At 42.1% G+C, this 18,202-nt stretch overlaps 1 protein-coding gene across 3 annotated transcripts in view; it reads left to right on the forward strand.

Moving 5' to 3' along the window:
- Positions 1-18,202, forward strand: part of RALB (RAS like proto-oncogene B) — a 39,988-nt gene that overhangs the window by 11,790 nt on the left and 9,996 nt on the right. Inside the window, exon 1 of one of the 3 annotated variants that reach the window (XM_042827438.1) lies at positions 6,693-6,766. The exons of 1 other annotated variant lie outside the window; for it this stretch is intronic. The gene's annotated coding sequence lies outside the window, so the exon portion shown is untranslated. Of the gene's footprint in view, positions 1-6,692; positions 6,767-18,202 lie in introns of those variants that run through there. One more of the 3 variants, XM_042827439.1, reaches the window with a different exon arrangement.

Genomic DNA, 18,202 nt, shown 5'->3' on the forward strand with positions numbered 1-18,202 from the left:
ATAAAAGCGTAGCAATTTATACTGACTGCACTGCTGGCATCTGCACCTGCACAGTTCTAGTTTAAATGGCCAGGCTTAGATTATCTGCATTGCCCATCTTTAATAACTTACGGTGACCCATATGAGAGTCTAAAGTCAAAACTTGCAGACTTAAGACTTCTATTGATCTGCAGAAAGGAAAAAACCCATTATTTCCCCCCCTATATATATATGCATATACAATGTATATACAATTACCACTTGTTACCTACAGAAACCATTTCTTGAAGGGACCTTACTTCCTTTTTTTTTTCTCAGTTCAAGTGATGATGATCACAATGATTCAATATGAAGTTGATTTTTACACTGGAGAAACTGTCCTGAGACCAACAATCTGACCATTTCCAGAACAGTTTATATCTGAATCAAATATCATTTGGCATTTTGCAGATGTTTTCACAGTCACGAATTGCTATGGTAGAAAAAAAAATACTGGGAAAAGCAGACTTCGTATGTCTTATGACCTGGCTATAATTTCATTTTAAATGTTGAAGAACATTGCATAAAAGAGGAAATCCTTATAAAGGGACAACAAGGGTTATAAAGGGAATAAAGTGATGTGAGTCGGATCAAATTCATTTTCTTTTGCTGAAAGTCTAATTGGGAAAAAAAAAAAAAAAAAAAAGAAGAAAGAAACTAAAGGTCTACTGTTGCCCTTCAAGAAATTCAGCATGAGGTTGAAATTCATGCCTGAATGAAGAGAAGCAATTTTGAAAAGTCAGATGTTTGATTTATTGTGCTCTGAAAGGTTTTGTAAAGCTTTTTACTGAAGATATCAAAGTTATACAAAAGTGTTCTGTATGATTAAGGGCAATCATGATTCCCTTAGAAGATATAGACACTGTTTGGGCTTGTTCCTTATTTACTGTAAATTTCTTTTTTTTTTTCAGTCTGAATAGATGGAGCTTCTTAAAAGAATTTGTTCAAGACTTGCATTAAAGATTCACAGTCTGTACAGCCGTAGCACAGATGCAGATTTGCAGTGTATGATATACGTGGATTCTGCTGTCATCTATGATAATGACAAATCAAGCAAACAAGATTTGAGAAAGCCAAAATACAGCTCCATTCAATAAAATGATCAAAAAAACAGCCAAAAAGAGCCATTCGTTCACCATTCTGCTCTAGGGCAGAAAGCTTGTAACACAGCTTGTAAAGTCTTAAAACACAGCCCTGTAATGTGAAAAAACACACAACAACAAGAGAACAACAAAAAAACAAGTTTGAGCAAATGTTCACTGCTGTACAGCAGTAAATATCAGATGAATGAAGGATTCCAGTCATTTCAAGACTAGATGAGGTAGAAGGGTGATTTGCTTGTGAATCCCCAGTGCAGTTCTCTGTGCTGTAAATCACTGCAGCTCCAATGACATTTGGGAAAAAGCAGGATTTCTGGCCATAAACGTGACTTCAGATGTGTGTGATCACAGTGGCTTCAACTTTTAAATTATACATATATATTGACTCAAAAGTTCTTTTCTCCATACATTGTGCCTTCCCTTGCTCACATTATCTACAGTATCAGATGTTTTAAATCAGAACTTCCAGGCTCTTGCTAATTATTTCAGGTTTTAATTTAATGTGATGCTTTTGCTTTATTTTCATGGTTTTCCAGAGATAAACCATAACGCAATCACAAAACCTGGGGGCTGAAGAAATGCTTCAGCTGTGGGCTTACAGTGCCTAATGTAGTCCCACACTTATACCTTGGCCAAGGTACATTTCTAAGGCAGACTCAGGGCCCCAGAAACCAGTATAGCTCCTCCCAAGCTTTTTCAAAGGAATATGAAGCTTAACACAAATAGCATCAGAATAATAAGACATCAATAATGCATTACTTGCAATGTATTCATTTTTGATTCACAATGCACTTATTAATGAGTTAAAAGACTGCATATCAATTGAACCATTAATTAGTTGAAGGGTAAATTGTTACTACTGACTTAATTACTTTCTAGCAAATAGTCTTTTCTTAAGAAGTTAATATCTGATTCTTTTGACAGATCCTAAACATGCAGCAATGTTGACTGAAAAGATAAAAGACAATACAGGAGCCAGGAGGTTATCCAGATGAGATATAGGGTGTGCTTATTTTGAAATTACTTTCCTTAATCTTCTAATGTAAAGCACATGGTACTCTGATCAAAAATAAGATGAGGAAAAGAAAGGAGAGGCTGTTTGTAGACTGTATTGGATTATAAGCCACAAGGAATTTATCTTTCCTAGAAGAGAGGAATGCTGCGTAAAATAATACACAAACATGCAGCTCAACAGGGAGAACCTTACTCACCGTAGCAATATTATCGCATCGCTGCGTTATGTTCTTAGCAAGCCATGCAACTGAGAATCTAGTAATGCAAAGCAATATGATCCTTACACATCGTATTTGTAGGACACACGAGCGTCCTTAGAACGTCTGCTGACTGAACAGATTCATGCAGGTTTCCTACAATCACCACTGCATCCACTTTTTTGAGACTTTTACTTCTGGGTATAAATACAACAGCTAAGGAACAATGCAGTGTTATAATGTGTTTTTTTATGAATAAAGAATCTGTAGCAGAGTGCAGCTAAAGAGAAATTTTGGTAGGCGAAATCTGTAGCCATTTGTTTCACCATCAAAACTATTTTGAACAGTACTTGGATTTCCAAAAGAGATTTCCCATTCAAGTTCACATTCAGACCTTCTTTAATTTCACAAAGTTGTGCTGTAAGTGCAAGAAACTTGGTCACAGTTGGTTAATTCCATAAAAGATAGCACAGATGCATGGATAAAATGCTATTGTAACAGTAACTATATTAAAAATTCAGGTCTCATAGATTGTAAGTAGTTTGGGAAACAAAAATTCTAGTGCCACATAAGTGGAAAGGTAGCATTGAGACTCCTGAATATTTACAATAGATGTTCCAAGTAAACACTGAAAGGAGAAAGCTGCATTAATAAGAACAAAAATAGCAGGTTAATTGTTAAAGACCTTTATTGCATAAGAATACATTTTGTTTTAATTCATAGAAGAACATTTTAACCTCATTCTAAGTTTGGTAAATTAAGTTAGAGACTGCAAACAGAAGCAAGTACTTAAGAAAAAAACCTAAGCTTTTTCATTGACAGCATTTTCTGAAGTATTGATCCCATCCTGACAGAATATTGGTTGCTATCAAAGCCAGTAATTTGCATTATTTATTTGATATATTTGTCAATAATTTGATGTGGAAAATTTGATTAAAAAAGAAGTAACACGAGATCTGTTAACTTGATTTTTTTTTCATGACTGCTGAAATCACTTCCTAACAGCAGTTACTCAATTAGGTAGCAATGCTAAACTCAGCAAAATTCTCAGTGTTAGTTGCCTTATTATTCTGGCCTGCCTTGCTTTGTTCCAGAATAATTCCAGTTTTTACACAGTTGGCTTTAGTTTGATCATCACATCGAACTTTATCAGTAAAACACTAAAGTATGTATTCTATCTGGTGAAACCTTAATGCATCTGCTTCAGCAGTGCACTTAAGGAAATGTGGGCTAGTTGGAGAAAGGCCAAAGAAGGAGAGTGACTGGCAATTAGGAAACATGGCCTACAGGGAATGACTGAAAAAATAGGTGTTATTTTGTAGGAAAAAAAAAGAATTTGAGGAGTGAAAAAATAATGATTTTTCTTGCAAAAGGAAAAGAAAAATCTGTCCAGTGTGCAATTGATTAACAGGCTTTAACTGTAATGAGTGACATTTAAAGTAATGTAAGGTAAATATTGTTAAAATGTTTCTTATGATAAAATAATCCAATTCTAAAGAAATTGCTACAATACTGCAATCTTCAGTAGATAAAACAAATACGTGCCAGAATTGACACATGCATAGTTGATCTTGCCTTGGGCCATGGAGAAGGACTACCTTAGCTCATATGACTCCCTTATTTTGTTTTCTCTTTCTTTGAGATTATCAATATCTACAGTAAAGTTAGTTCCTTCTGTAAAGGCTCCAAAGACAGGCCCTAAATCTTTCATGCTGACAATAATCATGATGATAGAAACAACACCTGTAACACTGGAATGTGAAATTCCTTACCTCACAAAATTTCAGTAAGAATCTCCTTAAAAATGACCTTGTATTGTGATCCTGACAAAATCTCAGCTGCACCTGAAGCTGCAAGGTGATCTTGTAGCGAACGGTAGCATGGTGACTTCCTCCTGTTGGCAACAAAAATAAAGTGCGCGATGCAATCAAAACGCCGTAAACTCCAACAAGGCCAAAGCCACAGTCATATTTCATTCTCTATCATTTATTTCTGTTACATTTTGATTTATTGCTTTATGGTATATGAATGCTGAAATTGATAAATTGTGCCGAGGTCATTTTCATTCTCCTAAGTATACAAATAATCTATATAATGTAGTTCTTGTTAAATGATCCATGCCTGAAGAGAAAATGGTCTTTGACTAAATTCTTTTCATTTAAGTACAAGCTCTGAGTGTACTCTATGTACATGTGTCACTCCTGACAATTTATCTAAGCCTAGATTAACTCCGACGGCTGAACTCTCACATACAAAAAATGTTTTGAGAACAAAAAGAACATGGCAGCATTCTAACTAATGCAACTGTTTTTTCCTGTTTTTTCTAATCAGTTTTCTTTTGTTTTTCCCAGCTTTATGCTAGCATTCATTTTGATTGAAGTGTGGTCCCATGAGTAGGATAAAAATAACACCGTAGCTTTGGAATTAATAAGTCAAGAAGACTTAAGGGTCTGGTTACCATTGCTGAGCTATTGCTTCGTGCTGCACAGGGCTACAAGGTACTGGCTGTGTATAACTATGAGTTCCTTCAGAGAGGGACAAAACCTTCCTGCTGCTTTAACCTGTTCAAGACAACTGCCAGCCCCATCCAGCACGTTTTTATCTGTCTGGCCTCTCTCAATAGCAGTGGGTATGCTAATCTGCTCTCTAGATCTGTGCATTGCTCTACTCATCCCTGCCTCTCTCCAGCTAAATTTGGGATCCACAACATTCCCATTTAATTCCTTATTCAGTTCTTGATTTTCTTTGCTAATTACTTCCACAATAAATAATTCAATTGAATAGAGCTGTCTCTCTGGGTTTTATATCATTTTCATCACTAGTTTCTAGAACTACTTTAAGCTAATTCAGCCAACCTTCTAGAGTACCTTTCTACTTACAAAATAGAATTGCTCAGAAAAAAAGAATGCATCCTGATCTTTGCAAAGTAGAAACATTTGCTGCTCAGTTACCCACCACACTTAATGTTCATAATGACCAAACAGTGATCAGAGTGCCTTGTTACATCCTTAGTGGACTAGAAAATAAATACATGCATCAAAAATGATGTCCCCATCTTGAAGAATTTTCAGTCTAAAGCAGTAGGTCAGGAAGAAGCAACAGCCAGAGATACATTTTTCCATCTCTGCTGAAATTTTACCTGTTTAGAGAGTGAACATTTATTGTCTGCAAGGCACTTGGAATAAAATAAATGCAATATGAGCGATAATGAAAAGAAATTTTGTTCCCTAAATTGTTCTATAGAAATTTTCTTCTTAAGTATTGAAGCAAAAATATATCTGTAACACCTATGGTTACCATGGAGATTAAACCAGGCAATATGCATAATGCTTTCAAACACGGCCTCAGATAAATGTTCTTTGTCATGACTGGATTACTACAAAGAAGTAGATTTCCCCTAGACAATTTGCAGATGCAGGATAAAGGTGGTTTATTTCTCAAGCCTCTTCTTTGCAATGGAGCAAGAGGAAGTGTCAGCACTGTGGTGTGGGCAGCAGGCACGCTGTGGTCTGCTTGACAAGATCTGGCTCCTCAGGTGCATGGTATCTTCAGCTCTTAGGTAGGGTTTCACCCCCAATTAATCTCTTTTATGTGCTCACATCAGAGCATCAGTCCCACCATACTGCCTGCACAGTGTGGGAGATGGCCATGGAGACACTCAGAATAACTGGGAAACAAGTCTAAATGATTGTACTTGGCTTCCTTCAAGACAGCAGGAAACTATTCCAAGTACAATTTCACCCTGACATTAGCAGACAGAGGTGGAAGGTCATTCTGTCTTCCTCCGCTGTCGCAGGCTGCATGGAAGCCCAAGGAGAAGGCAGGAGTTACCACAGCCGCTCACACTGTTACTTCTTCCACATTTGCCCCAGAGGATCTCAGCCCACAGAGGTCAGGGGAAGGAATGGCTTTTCCCACTTCCCGAGTGAGCATCACCACACAGACTGCTGGTCTGGGGGAGGACTAGGTCTGCCTGTGCAACTGCTCGGTAACGTCAGAGCTGAGCAGACAGGACGCGTATTTACGGACTGATGGAAGTTTTGAGGGAAGAAGAGCAGTAAATATACCAACAGTTCTCTCCAGGCGCCGAAGACCGCCCGCACAACCACAGCCCCGGCCAACGCCACACGGACTACCGCCGCCTCAGCGCCGGCGGTCGCTTAGCGCCTACCACTGCCCCGCGCCTAGCCCCGCCCACCGCCGCTATCTCCCCCGCCGATTGGCCCCAGCTCGTCACGTGACGGCGGGGCGGGGGCGCGCTCGCGGGGAGCCGGCCCCAGCGGGAGCGGCGCGCCGACGAGGGCGGAAGTGCGCGGCGGGGGCGCGCGGGCGGTGGCGGCGCCCCAATGAGAGCGCGGGGGGCGGCGGCGGCGGCGGTTAAAGCGAAGTCGGGCGGCGGGCGGGAGCCGCGGCGCGGAGCCGGATCGTAGTTCCTAGGTGAGAGCGTGGGCCCGGTTGACTCGTTCCGGTTCTGCTCGCGAGGAGGGCTGTGGGGAAGGGGTCGGTCACCGCGTTCCCTCGGGCCTGCGCGGGGCCGTCCCTCGGGTAGGTTTTGCTGCTACGCGCGTAGCTGCGGGCTGGGCTGGAGGCGCCGGCACCGAGCGGGGCTGCCGGGCCGAGGTGAGCGGTTACGCTGTGTAAAGGACGCGGGAGGGCCGAGGGGTGAGCCGGGGCTATGTGCGGAGCTCTGCGCTGCCGGCCCAGCGCTGCGCTCGCCCTGCGGTCTCATCCGGACAGGTCCCGCGGGAGGAGCGCGGCGGTGCCGGCCGTGACCTTCCCGGAGCAGGACGGGGAACGGCCCGGCCGCCCTTCCGCTCGGTGCTGCGGCCTGACCGAGCTTCGGCCGCGTCCCGGAGGTGCTTTCCTGAGGGGGGGGGGGGGGGGGCTGAACTCTGTGGTCTGGGCGGCCTTGCTGTCCCGACGCTGCTTTCCTCATTCTGGAACTTGATTCCTTGAGGCAGAGGGAGAGAACTGCTGCGCTGTTGAAGAGCACCTTGGCGGCACGGCTCCTCAGTAGTCCTTCTGAGGCAAACTTGTTACCTGCGCTGTGCTTCTCAAAGCCGAGAGTAGGGACTGATAGCCGGGCCGCACGTGTGGTGGTTGATGCCAGCAGCTTGCTTGGTGGCTGGAAGTAATTTCCTTATGACAGGAAAATGAGTACAAGTGGCTTGACTTCACTTGGCAATAGTGTCTTTGCAACTTGATCACTTATAGTGACTTGTTAGCATACCTTTTATCTACTGCTCTAGCCACCTCTTGCCTCTCTACTCTGAACTTAACTTTTTTGTTTGTGATTAAAATTATATTAGCTTACCAATAGTATGTTTCTTTGCATTCACTTGCAGTATTAAATAGCTTTTATTTATGGGGAGTAGTCTGAAAGCTTTTTCCATTCCTTAAACAAGTATTTTCCTGTATTAGGCTGTATCAGTAGCGTATTGTTTGTTATATACCCCTCTTGGGAGGGCTGACTTGATTCTGTTTTGCATGCATAGCAAAAGGTGAAGCTGACCTATTTTCACTGGGGTTATATGTATGCTGCAGGGAAGTGTGTAGTTTAAAGAACTTAGTTGGAATGCTTTATAAAAATTCTTGCCTGAAAGCTTAATTTGACCAGACAATGTCCCTTCTCAGGCATTCTCTGAAACTCCTGAGCTTGTCTCTAATTGTCAGTGCAGTGGTGCTGGATGTCTGGGGAGAAGATGAGTTTAGGCATTTTGAGGAAATGAAGGCAGTAATGATGGGCTGATGCCCATACAGCTGACCTCCTGGGTGGTGCAAGGATTCCGCAGCCTAGTGGCTCTTCTGTGCTTTAAACTTTCTTTTGTTATGTCCTTACTGAGTAAGTGCCAACTGATTTGACTGAATGCTGTATAAAGCAGCTCACTTCCATTTGAAGTGTCAGTGTCCAGGCCTCACCAGCAACACTATGAGCAGAGCACAGGTGATGTAGCAGAGCAGCCCTCCTGTCATACTCAGGAACCTGGTTTGTAGTTTGATCTTATCCTGTTGGTTTGTAAACTCTGTTTACAAACTGCTATCCACTTAGTGGATACATGACAATGTTATACTAGACAGTAATAACTAGATCCAGACTCCACGCAGCTGACTGATTAAATTATGTTCTGTTACACAGTGAATTCATCTGAACGGCCTCTGCTAACAGAGGTACTGAAGGAGCCTTTTTCTCATGTCACCTGTGCAGACGATAACTGTTCAGGGAGTGCAAGTACATAGAGCTATGAAAACATTTAAGTGGCCCTGATGGCCAGCAGGTGCATTGTGCCTGGGGCATTCAGCTGAGGTTGAAGGTCTGTGGGAGTTGGACTGACCTCCTGTGTTTGGAGGAGGTGCCATTTAAATGGTTGAGCACTGCTCCAGTGCTTGCCTCCTACGCCCTGTGTGCGTTGCTTCCCCTAACCTTTGCATGCTTGATTTATGAAAGGTGCTGATCCCAGTTGTAAGCCTGGCTAGATGGCAGCTGTGTTCTCAAACTTTTTATCCTGATGTCCTATTCCTCTGTTAAAAAACTATGTACTTCAGGCTTTTTGTTCTTTCCACTTCATCTTCAGAAACTTCTCTGCCACCATCACTGGTGGTGATAAGGTTCCCATGCTTCTTATCTGCTGTTGCATGGAGTGGGAATGTCAGCAAACAGCCTTAGCTCTTTCTTTGGTAATCATCAATTTTGTGCTCTTTGTTCTATGATAAAACCGATACCTAGCTCTTCCAGAGGCCAAGGAGCAGATGTCTAAGAAGTATTCGTTAATGGCTTTCAGAGTGAGCACTTTATCAGTAGCTCCTTGTAGCCCACTGTACAGGACTAAGTAATTTCCATCACTGCCTGCCTCAGAAATATCATGTCTTGTTAGTTAGGCAAGTCAAGGCTATGGAACTTCTGCTTTGTCTGTGTTCTTCTGAATACTGCTCCAATAATGTTAATAGAGGATCTGTTCTGTCTGTGCTTGAGATGTGCACGTGTTTCTTTAAGACCTGTCAAAAAGAAAGCTGTAAGTTACGTAATGTGAGAATGCTGTTTAGTTGCTGTGTTGGTAGGTTCTTGAATCGCTTTATGGTGGTAGCTGCTTACCTATGGCTCTCTTGTAGGTGGACCTTGACCCAGTAGCCTTTCTGATGGCTGCAGAAGTGGCCCAGAAAGGTGCAAATAATGGTTGATTACTGAAATGTGAGACTTAATGGAAACACAGTAGCTACTAAAAGCTTCACTCAAATGGAATTGCAAATCAAACACTGAAAAAATCAGTTCTGGGATTATAAGCATTTGTTAAAGCTTTAAGCCTGTCAGCTGTTACTTCTTGAATTAGTGTTGCTGTCAGTTGATGTGATTAATATGAAATACTTCAGGCTGCTAAGTGTATTGGTGAAGCTGGAGACTTAATATATTCTTAAATTAGGAATGTGGCAGAACTGATCAGTGTTGGGCTGGAAAGCTGAAAGCGTGCTGAGTTCTGTTGATGTTGCCATTGCTTTGGATTATGGCACTTCCTATATGTCTTTAGCTGGAGTAAAGGTTGCTTCTCAGAAGAATAGTGCAGGCTCAGCCATGCTCTGACTTCGGGCCTGGTTTTATCATCCTTTAGATGGCCAAGTGAGGGGATGTTATTTTTAGAGCTAGTGGCACAGGTTTTTGTAAGCCAGGGGTTGCTGACAGAATATAGCATTACTAAAAACATGAGTGCTTAAAAAAAGACCCTTGGGGCCACCTGGGCTTTGGACTCCATATTGCAGAGTATCAGCTAAATAGAGTAGATTTCTTAAGGCTAGAGCAACTGCTCCATCCTGTCCTGTGTGTGCTTGGAACTGGTGCCATTCCTCATTCTATTTTCATTTTCAAAATGGTTTAAGAACCAATCTATTTTCTCACAATTCTGCAAGCTCAGTGAGAATTTTTCTTCTGTGTAAGACAACCTAAAATTTAAGTAGACTTTATGGGCTGAAGCTGGAAAGGAAAGAACCTTACTTAATTTAAAATGTTGTTAGATGTAGGTTGGTGGTGATGCTGTACATCTTCATTTTGTTTGTAGGGCAGGCATTGAGCAGTGGTTTAGTCCAACTACACTCCTGAAGCGTTCACAACTGTCTTCTGATAGTAAGCGTGCCTGCTTTTTACCTCTTTTTTTAAAAAAAAAAAAAAAAGTCATATGAGGGTCTGAATTAAGTAGCTGAGAAGGACTTACTGTAAATTTTAAGCTCTGCTGTACTTTTGCTAGTTATGAAATACTGTTTGGTTTGAAAAGGCTTCCCAGAGATAAAATGTATGGGAAGTGTATTTCAGGAGCATAGACTCAAATTGTAACTGCTGAGGCTGGACGAAGCTTCAGGAGACTTTCTGTCCAGCTTTTTACTGCCCACTCTAATCCTGACCCCAGATCTCTCTACTAGCCTAGTATCCATCTGTAGGCATTCCTGCTGCCCTGATGGAGGCGCAGTTCTTTGCCTTACCTTCCTGGCAGAGTTGTAGCCATCCATCTCTTATCATGAGATCCTAGCTCGTCTCTGTGCTCCTGGCAGGACTGCAGTTCCTGTGACTACATGTGGACTTCCCCCAGCATCTCCTGCTTGTTTCTCACTCTGCATGCTTTTGTGTATAGAAGCAGCCTGTTGCATTTCTTTCCAAGGAAAGACAGAGCAGGAGGTGAGCTGGCATTTATCAAGATCATAGTTTTCTGCTCTGAGAAGGGAGCAAATGTCTCAAAGAGCAGGCAGGGATAAATGTATGGCTCATACTGCTCTGGTTTTGTGGTTTTCATGTGACCTGTCACTTGTTAGGTATTAAAAGGAGGTGTTCTGGACACTATATGAGAAGTTCTGTGTTGAAATCAGCTGGTTCCTGTTAAAGCTGGGAAGAAGTTGCATGTAGCCCCATGCTGTTGTGACAGTCCAGTTCCCATTTAAAGACGGGTAGAAATACTACTGTTGGCTTTGAGGCAAAGCATGTGAGAGCACTATGCTGGAGGGCATGTACTTGTGTACATACCTAAGGTATCTCTTTAGGTCAGTAGAAAGGTAGCTTCTGGGTGTGGAATTTGCTGTTCCTGATCAGGGAGACTTGATATTTCTGCTCAGATGAGTTTTAACACAGCCTCCGAATTGCAGGTAAATACTAATTGTCTGAGTGTGTGGCTGTTGTTGCTTTGTGTGATGGAAACGTGCTGATTGAAAGATGGGGAAATTGGGTGCTTGGAGCAGAAGTGCAGTGTGTCTGATAAAAGGAGCTCTGACTGTGTGTGCCTGTGAGCCCTACTGTGGTTCAAATAGTGTGATTGCTTTCAGAGGCTGCGGGGAGGTGGTTCTCCTGTGCCCCTGAGGAGGAGGGTGTCAATGATTAGAGTAAGGGGTTATAACCCACCTACATCCATTTATTATAATAATATTATTGTTATTATAAATAATATTATAATAATACTAGCAGGTATTTAAGTATTTTACCCATCCACAGATAGAGAGCAGCACTCAGAACTCTAACTTCACTTCAGGAGCAAGGAATACTTGACACTCAGGCGCATAGTTGGGACCAGTCGCTGCTGCAGGTAGTACTTAAGCCATGGTGTTTGGGCTTCTGCATTCCCCTGGGTACCTAGTCACTGGGGAACCTGAAGGTAGTTCCTATGACATGGTCATGTTCATCCTCTGAACAAGCAGCTTGCTGACTGCTGTGCTGCGTTTGCAAGGCCAGTGGGCTGGCTTGGATGGGGAACTTGGGTTGGTAACGCTTCCTGAGGCTGAAGAAGTCAATCCTGTGACTCTGTAGCAGCCTCATGACTAAATGTGTTTTCATAGCAGTTCAGTAGATCTGTTTCCTTTTGGTTACATTGCTGCAGGTTATCTACTGAAAATGTACTGTAATCTCATACTGACATAGGATTTGTTGTATTATTTTTGAAATCTCATGTGCTATTTAAGATATACCCCAGCCAAACTTTCTGCTTGTGCAACTTGCTATGTTTCCAGAGGTCTGATTAAAAGGCAGTCTTAGATTAACATCTGAAATGTGTCATTATGCCTAGCAGTGCTCTGGCAGACCTGGCATGTGCTGTGTATCAAAGGTGAGCATGCTCTTACATTGAGAAGCTTTCCAAGGAAGTGAAGCTGAAACACTTGCAAGTCAGTGCGGGAGCTGAGGCTGTTGTACAACTCCGCAGTGTCATTTATCAGGTATGAGCCTCACTGAATCATGTGAGAGATACTGTCTTTAATTCACTGTAGGTAATTAGGCAACCAGACAGTTACCACTACAGTGGCAAACTTTGCATAGCAATACTGAGCAAATTAGCTCAGTCTTTATGCTTGCAGGAGACTTGTATCAGTGTCCTTGCTAGGATAAGGGCAGTGAAGTGGATCAATCTCTTCTATAGTTTTTCTAAAGTGTCTTCTGGGTCCTGGTGCTAGACCTGTTGGCATCCTAAAAGCACATGGAGAAGGCTGGATGGGTTACTCCTACATTTTGCCTAGCACTATTGGCATTAGTATCTTCAGGTTCGTACTTCAGGTAATGCTTTACCTTTTAAAAGCAAAGAGAATATCTTGCTAGTTACTCTGCACAGCAGTATAGTAAATAAGGTAGTGGTCTCTGGCTTTCTGGAACAAATAACTTTGCTTCTGTGAAACAGTCAGACAATCTCAAGTATTAGTAAAGGCCTTGCACTGTATATACTGCAGGTATATAATTCTAAGGGTTTTATGATAGAGCTGAGGTGGTGTGATAAACTAGAACTTTTCCCTTTGGGTGTCCCCATTCAGGACCAAGCTCACTCCAGAATGATGCTGTATGTCCCTACTGGTGTGAATGTAATCCTGATGTGCCTGCTGTCTCTTCTGGGGAAGAATAATCCCAGTTGTTAAGAATGGGAAGCAATGTGTTCTGTGCTTATCTCCTTCCTCATTGATTTGGGACTGATGCCATGTGGCAGGCTGCTGCACTTGTAGGCAGCTTGAACCACGTGGAGCAAGAAGGATGCAGAGCTGTTACTAGAATCTAAAAGGGTAAGTATAATATTAAAACAGCAATTCTTCCATTTGATTAAAATAGAAGGTGTGTACCAATGGGAGAAAATAATGCTAAAAGCCTCTAACCACTGGAACATAAAAGAAGCTTACCAGGTGTGGCTCCAGTTGCTGTGAGGAAGGCATTTCCCCTTTGATTAGTAAGGAATACAACAATGAATGACTGTAGCAGTCAGATTGTTCTATGATGGTTGTATATAATGACTTCTATGATTGTATTTAGCTGCCAGCATTGTGGCGACCAAGCAGCTCATGCACCAGTCAGGAGAGAGACTCCAGGTCTTCCTGTCTTTTTGCTGTTCTCTCCATGTATTTCAGTGCCCCTGGAGCACTGCAGCCAGGCAGAAGTTCCAGCTCCCAAATAGCAGTGATCCCTTGAAGACGTGGGGTTGTGTTAGGCCTGTGCTGCTTGCGGGTGCCAGGAGCTGTGCTTTCATACTCTGTATGTATACGAACTAAGCAGTGCTGCTGTTGGCTTGCTGACAGGCTTGGTGCTTTTCCCTGGGAAACTGATGTGTGCTGGAGTTCTGGCAGGCTTCCATCATGACATTGTTTGTTTTCATTCTGACCCCCCCTCAAGAGCTGTGGGGAGGACTGTAGAGGAAACTGTCAGTTTATGTCCTTGCTTTGTGGGGAAGACTGGGTAGAGATGACTCATCTGAGTGCCGTGGGGCACTGCTCTCTGGACTGCTCTTGTGCATCAGATCCCAGAAGAGTTCACCTTCAGATAGCGTGGTCCAATAGATCAAGTGGAACAACAGTAGAAACAACCAATAACTTTTGTTCTTACGTGCATTTTCACTACTGTGTGTGCATTCAGTGTACATAAATTAAGTAGTAAAAGCATTAGTGGCTTTTGTCTGCACAGAACCACTAGCGTGACTGGGAAGCTGCAATTTACGGGTGCAGCACTGTACAACTAAGTAGCTGCACTTCCTTTAATGATCTCAGTTTTGAGATGAGCTGTATACTTAGAGCAGGAATGAACCTGGTATCATAGCTAGTCCTAGCTTGGTGCTGAGTTGGAAGTGCTCTGTGTATCTCTCAACAGTGTCTCTTAATGCTACTTTCACTGATCCCTCTTTGTTGGCTGACTGGTCTTTGTATTTATGAAGACTGATGGGAGAAAAACAGGCATTGCTTTATTAAGCTGGGAAATGGAGATGCCTACCTCAAGTCTGTGACAAAAATAGAATAATTGCAATAGAGATTTTCATACAGATCTGTATAAAGACACTCTGAGACCAAAATGAAGCAGTAGTTGCTTTCCAGTGTTTGCATTCGAGCTCCAATTAAAATGATTTGCAGTGCTTTATGAAGATGTGACTGCAGAACAGCACTTCTAAGATGACAGTGATAGTATGCTGCATTATCAGGCTGTTTGGAGCATTAACTTCATATCTTAAGCTTTACAGCCTTATTTAATGTATCACAGCTATATGCAGTTCTCCAGATGTGCAGCAGCTTATAAGTACTACCTATGGGCAGTCTTTTCTTTGCTTAACTGAGTAACTTGTCCCTAATCAATACCTTTTTTTTTTTTTTTTTTTTTTCACCTCACTGCAGGAACTTCTTGTTTAAATTTTAGATAGAGATACCTGTGCAGTTCTTGTTTTAGTACAGTGTAAGATCTGATTGAAGTTATTTTAAATGTTGCCCTTTTGACAGACTGTTCCAATACACAGCACTGCTGCAGGGTGGAATGCCTGGGTAGGATTTGGAGTTCATTTGAGTTTTCCTCAGACACCAGAATGGTTGTAAGTGAATCTATCTTTAAATTATTGCTGATATGCAGAGGCATTGTCTATTTGTTGTTAATGAGTTAGAAGGGTCATCTGAATGATATGAGATAAATTTGTATAGTAAGTGCTGCTTTCAGACTTGCTTTCTAAGCTGTGGTGATGCATCTTTCTTCAGAAAACTTGTGGGCGAAGCTGGGCTGTGCTTGACAGGGATGATGGGAGCAGTGTGCTGAGTGTATGAGAAATAGTGATCTGTTTTAATCCCAGTACTGGGTGCTGCAGATCTGAGGATAGCCTTAAAAGGTGGCATTGCCCAAGCCTAGCTAGTACTTGGTGAAGAGAATAGGGGGCTGGACTTGCAGATTGCTCTTGTAGCTGGGTCCTACCACTCATTGTTGCATTACCCGACCACAGCAAGTTCTTATTCTGTAGAACTGCTTCAGGTGTGTACACTTGAGAAAAATACTTACAGTCCTTTTATAGCAAATTGGCTCTTTAATAAATAATTTTATTTCAGTGAAAGTTGAGATTTTCTGCATGCAGTGGAGAGCACAGTAAGATTTAAACTGTACATATGTGGTCTGTGTATAGCTGCTGCTGGAAGACACTGGCCATCACAGCCACTCAAGCTAATTATGTGTATATTTCTGACTCTTGGTTGTAAGTAACGATGTATTTTGATTGAAACTACTGTAACAAGCTTGTAGCTTTCAGTGCATCAAATAATGTATTTAATATTTGTCAAACTTTTGAGTATTGTGGTGTTTCTAATTCTTCCTGCAGTGATCCAGTCTGTATAAATTCTTGTTTGGAGGGAATTCCTGAGGCATGGGATTACCTTGCTTTTTCTTTGGTTCTTAGGTATTGTGTTTTCTAGATCTGTTTTTAGCTTCTCATCTGATGTCGTTAACTGAGTAACGACAAAACTGCTAATAGATTTCTTACAGATAAGAAAATGTCTAATTACTAAAAGGAGATCTCAGGCTAGGGTTTCAGCTCTAGTGCTCAGCCCCTGTGCTGCAGCAGGGTGTTGGCTACACCAGCTCACCTCAAGGGAGGGTGGGGTGGACAGGATTGCAAAGTTTCCCTGCTTGCTTAGTGGTGTATGTAACCTTCTGACTGCTATAGTTGGCTTTACTTCTACAAATATCCTCCCCATCACATCAGTACTTGCTACTCAGGTGTGAGGTCTTGCTGATAGCTGTCTTGTAGGAGGTGGGCTTGTACAGCTGGTGCAAGGGAGATGGGATGGAGAGAGAGGCAGGGCGGTATAAATGGGAACTGTGAAACTGCTGCCCCATCCTGCTCTGCAAGACATCTCAGGCCAGAAGAGGTCCTTGATCTGATAAAAGCATGGCCTGGAAAATCTATAGCTGTGACTGAAGATAGGAGCATCCAGCAGTAAGTGGGGAGGGATGCAGGGGCTTCCTGAGAAGGGATTTGTCTTGAACGCTTCATAATCTTTTTAGTATGAAAACCAATAACTGGAGACTCTCCAAGAGGTAAGATTAGCACAGCCAAAAAAGCAGCACTTTTATTTTTAGCGTGCATATACTAAAATTCTTAGTAGCATTAAATATGCCACTTGAGATTAAGTGAACTTGTTTTTATAGTTGAACTACCAGTTGGAGCATTTACAGTCCATTGAAAGCTAATGGAATTTCAGTGCTTAAAGATTTTCTGGATAACCTCAGAACAGCTGAGCAGCTCTCACAGTTCATAGCTCAGTGAGATTGTTAATTAGTTTTGTGATCCAGGGAATTTCTGTGACTGCATTCTTGTAGGCGTATCGCAGAACCAAACACCCCAAAGCCTCTAATTCGTGTTCTGATAAATGAGGATCACTAAAATACTGTTGTGGAACTTTGTCCTTTCTGTGCTTGCTTTGGATGACATCACATTTAAGCCTTTTTAATAGGGTGAATACCCAGATTTTCCTTTAAAACTAGGTGTCTGAAGGGTTTAACAAAGCTCTTCTGTCAAACTATTGGGTGAAGTGTTTCTAGAATCATTCTTTGAAATCTAAAGAATGGCTGCTTTCAGTGGTGGGGTAGCAATGAAAAGAAACGTCCAAGGATATCAGCTGCACTGCAGAACAAGGGCTGGTCTCAGCAACTCTGTGCTTAGAGCTCTTTCCTTTTTTTTTTTTTTTTTTTTTTAAACCTCAAATTGAGTTGGAAAAGCTAGAGGTGATTCTAATTAACACCTCAATATGGCTCTAGAATTTCTTACTGCTATAACAGAATATGTCCTGGAAAGCAACTGGACTTATTGCGGCTTCTCATGTTTTTTCCACCTATGTCTGTGTGCAGTAGTGAAGGGGGCTCCTTTCTTGTGATGAGTGCTGTTACCTTTATGTGACTGCAACTGTGGGTGGAGTGTGTAACCTGGCTGAAACCATTCAGCAGTCATCTGTGCATCAGGGCATAGAGTAAACCAGTCCTGTGTGTTAATAGTGTTCTGCAGCAGGGTGACTGCTTAGGTTGAAGAGTAGAGTAGAAGAACTAGCAGTGCTATGTTTACATTTGGATTTCATGAAGCTGTAAATGAATGCTTGCTGTGAAGTACTCTGGTTTGCAGATGCCTGCCAAGAATGAAACAACACTCTGCAGGTTACTCTATAGTAGGAGGCCTTAGTTAACCTGGAGGAATTGCAATCTGAACAGGTAAGATGGGAAGGCTGAAATAGTTGTGTTTAGGGCTACATTTTGAGGGTGGCACAGTTTGGTTGCGAAAACTTCTGGTAGGATTAGGTCTGTAGCGCAGGAGGGATCTTCAGAGGTCTAAATAAAATCAGCTTCTTAGTAACCACTGTGGCTTGATTTACAACTCTTACTGTTTCATGTGGCCAGCCTGTCTGATAGAGCCTTCGTTTGTTGGTCTAAAGATCCATTTTCAATAGTACCACAAAACTTCTACTGTGTATATAGTTTTGTGTTGCCCATTATCAAAAACCCAGTTACTCAGTCCTTTTCTTTTGAAGCAGATGAAGCAGGTAATTGCTTCTAATTTGTGAAACGTAAAAGGCTGCCTGGAAAAGTCTGTGTCCTGGTATCTGTCTAGAACTTTCATCCACAGCGTGATGAAAAGTAGCCTGGAGAAACTC

This window comes from Centrocercus urophasianus, unplaced genomic scaffold, assembly GCF_019232065.1.
Source record: "Centrocercus urophasianus isolate 14NV4802_14NV808 unplaced genomic scaffold, USGS_Curo_1.0 seq_28, whole genome shotgun sequence".
NCBI lineage: Eukaryota > Metazoa > Chordata > Aves > Galliformes > Phasianidae > Centrocercus > Centrocercus urophasianus.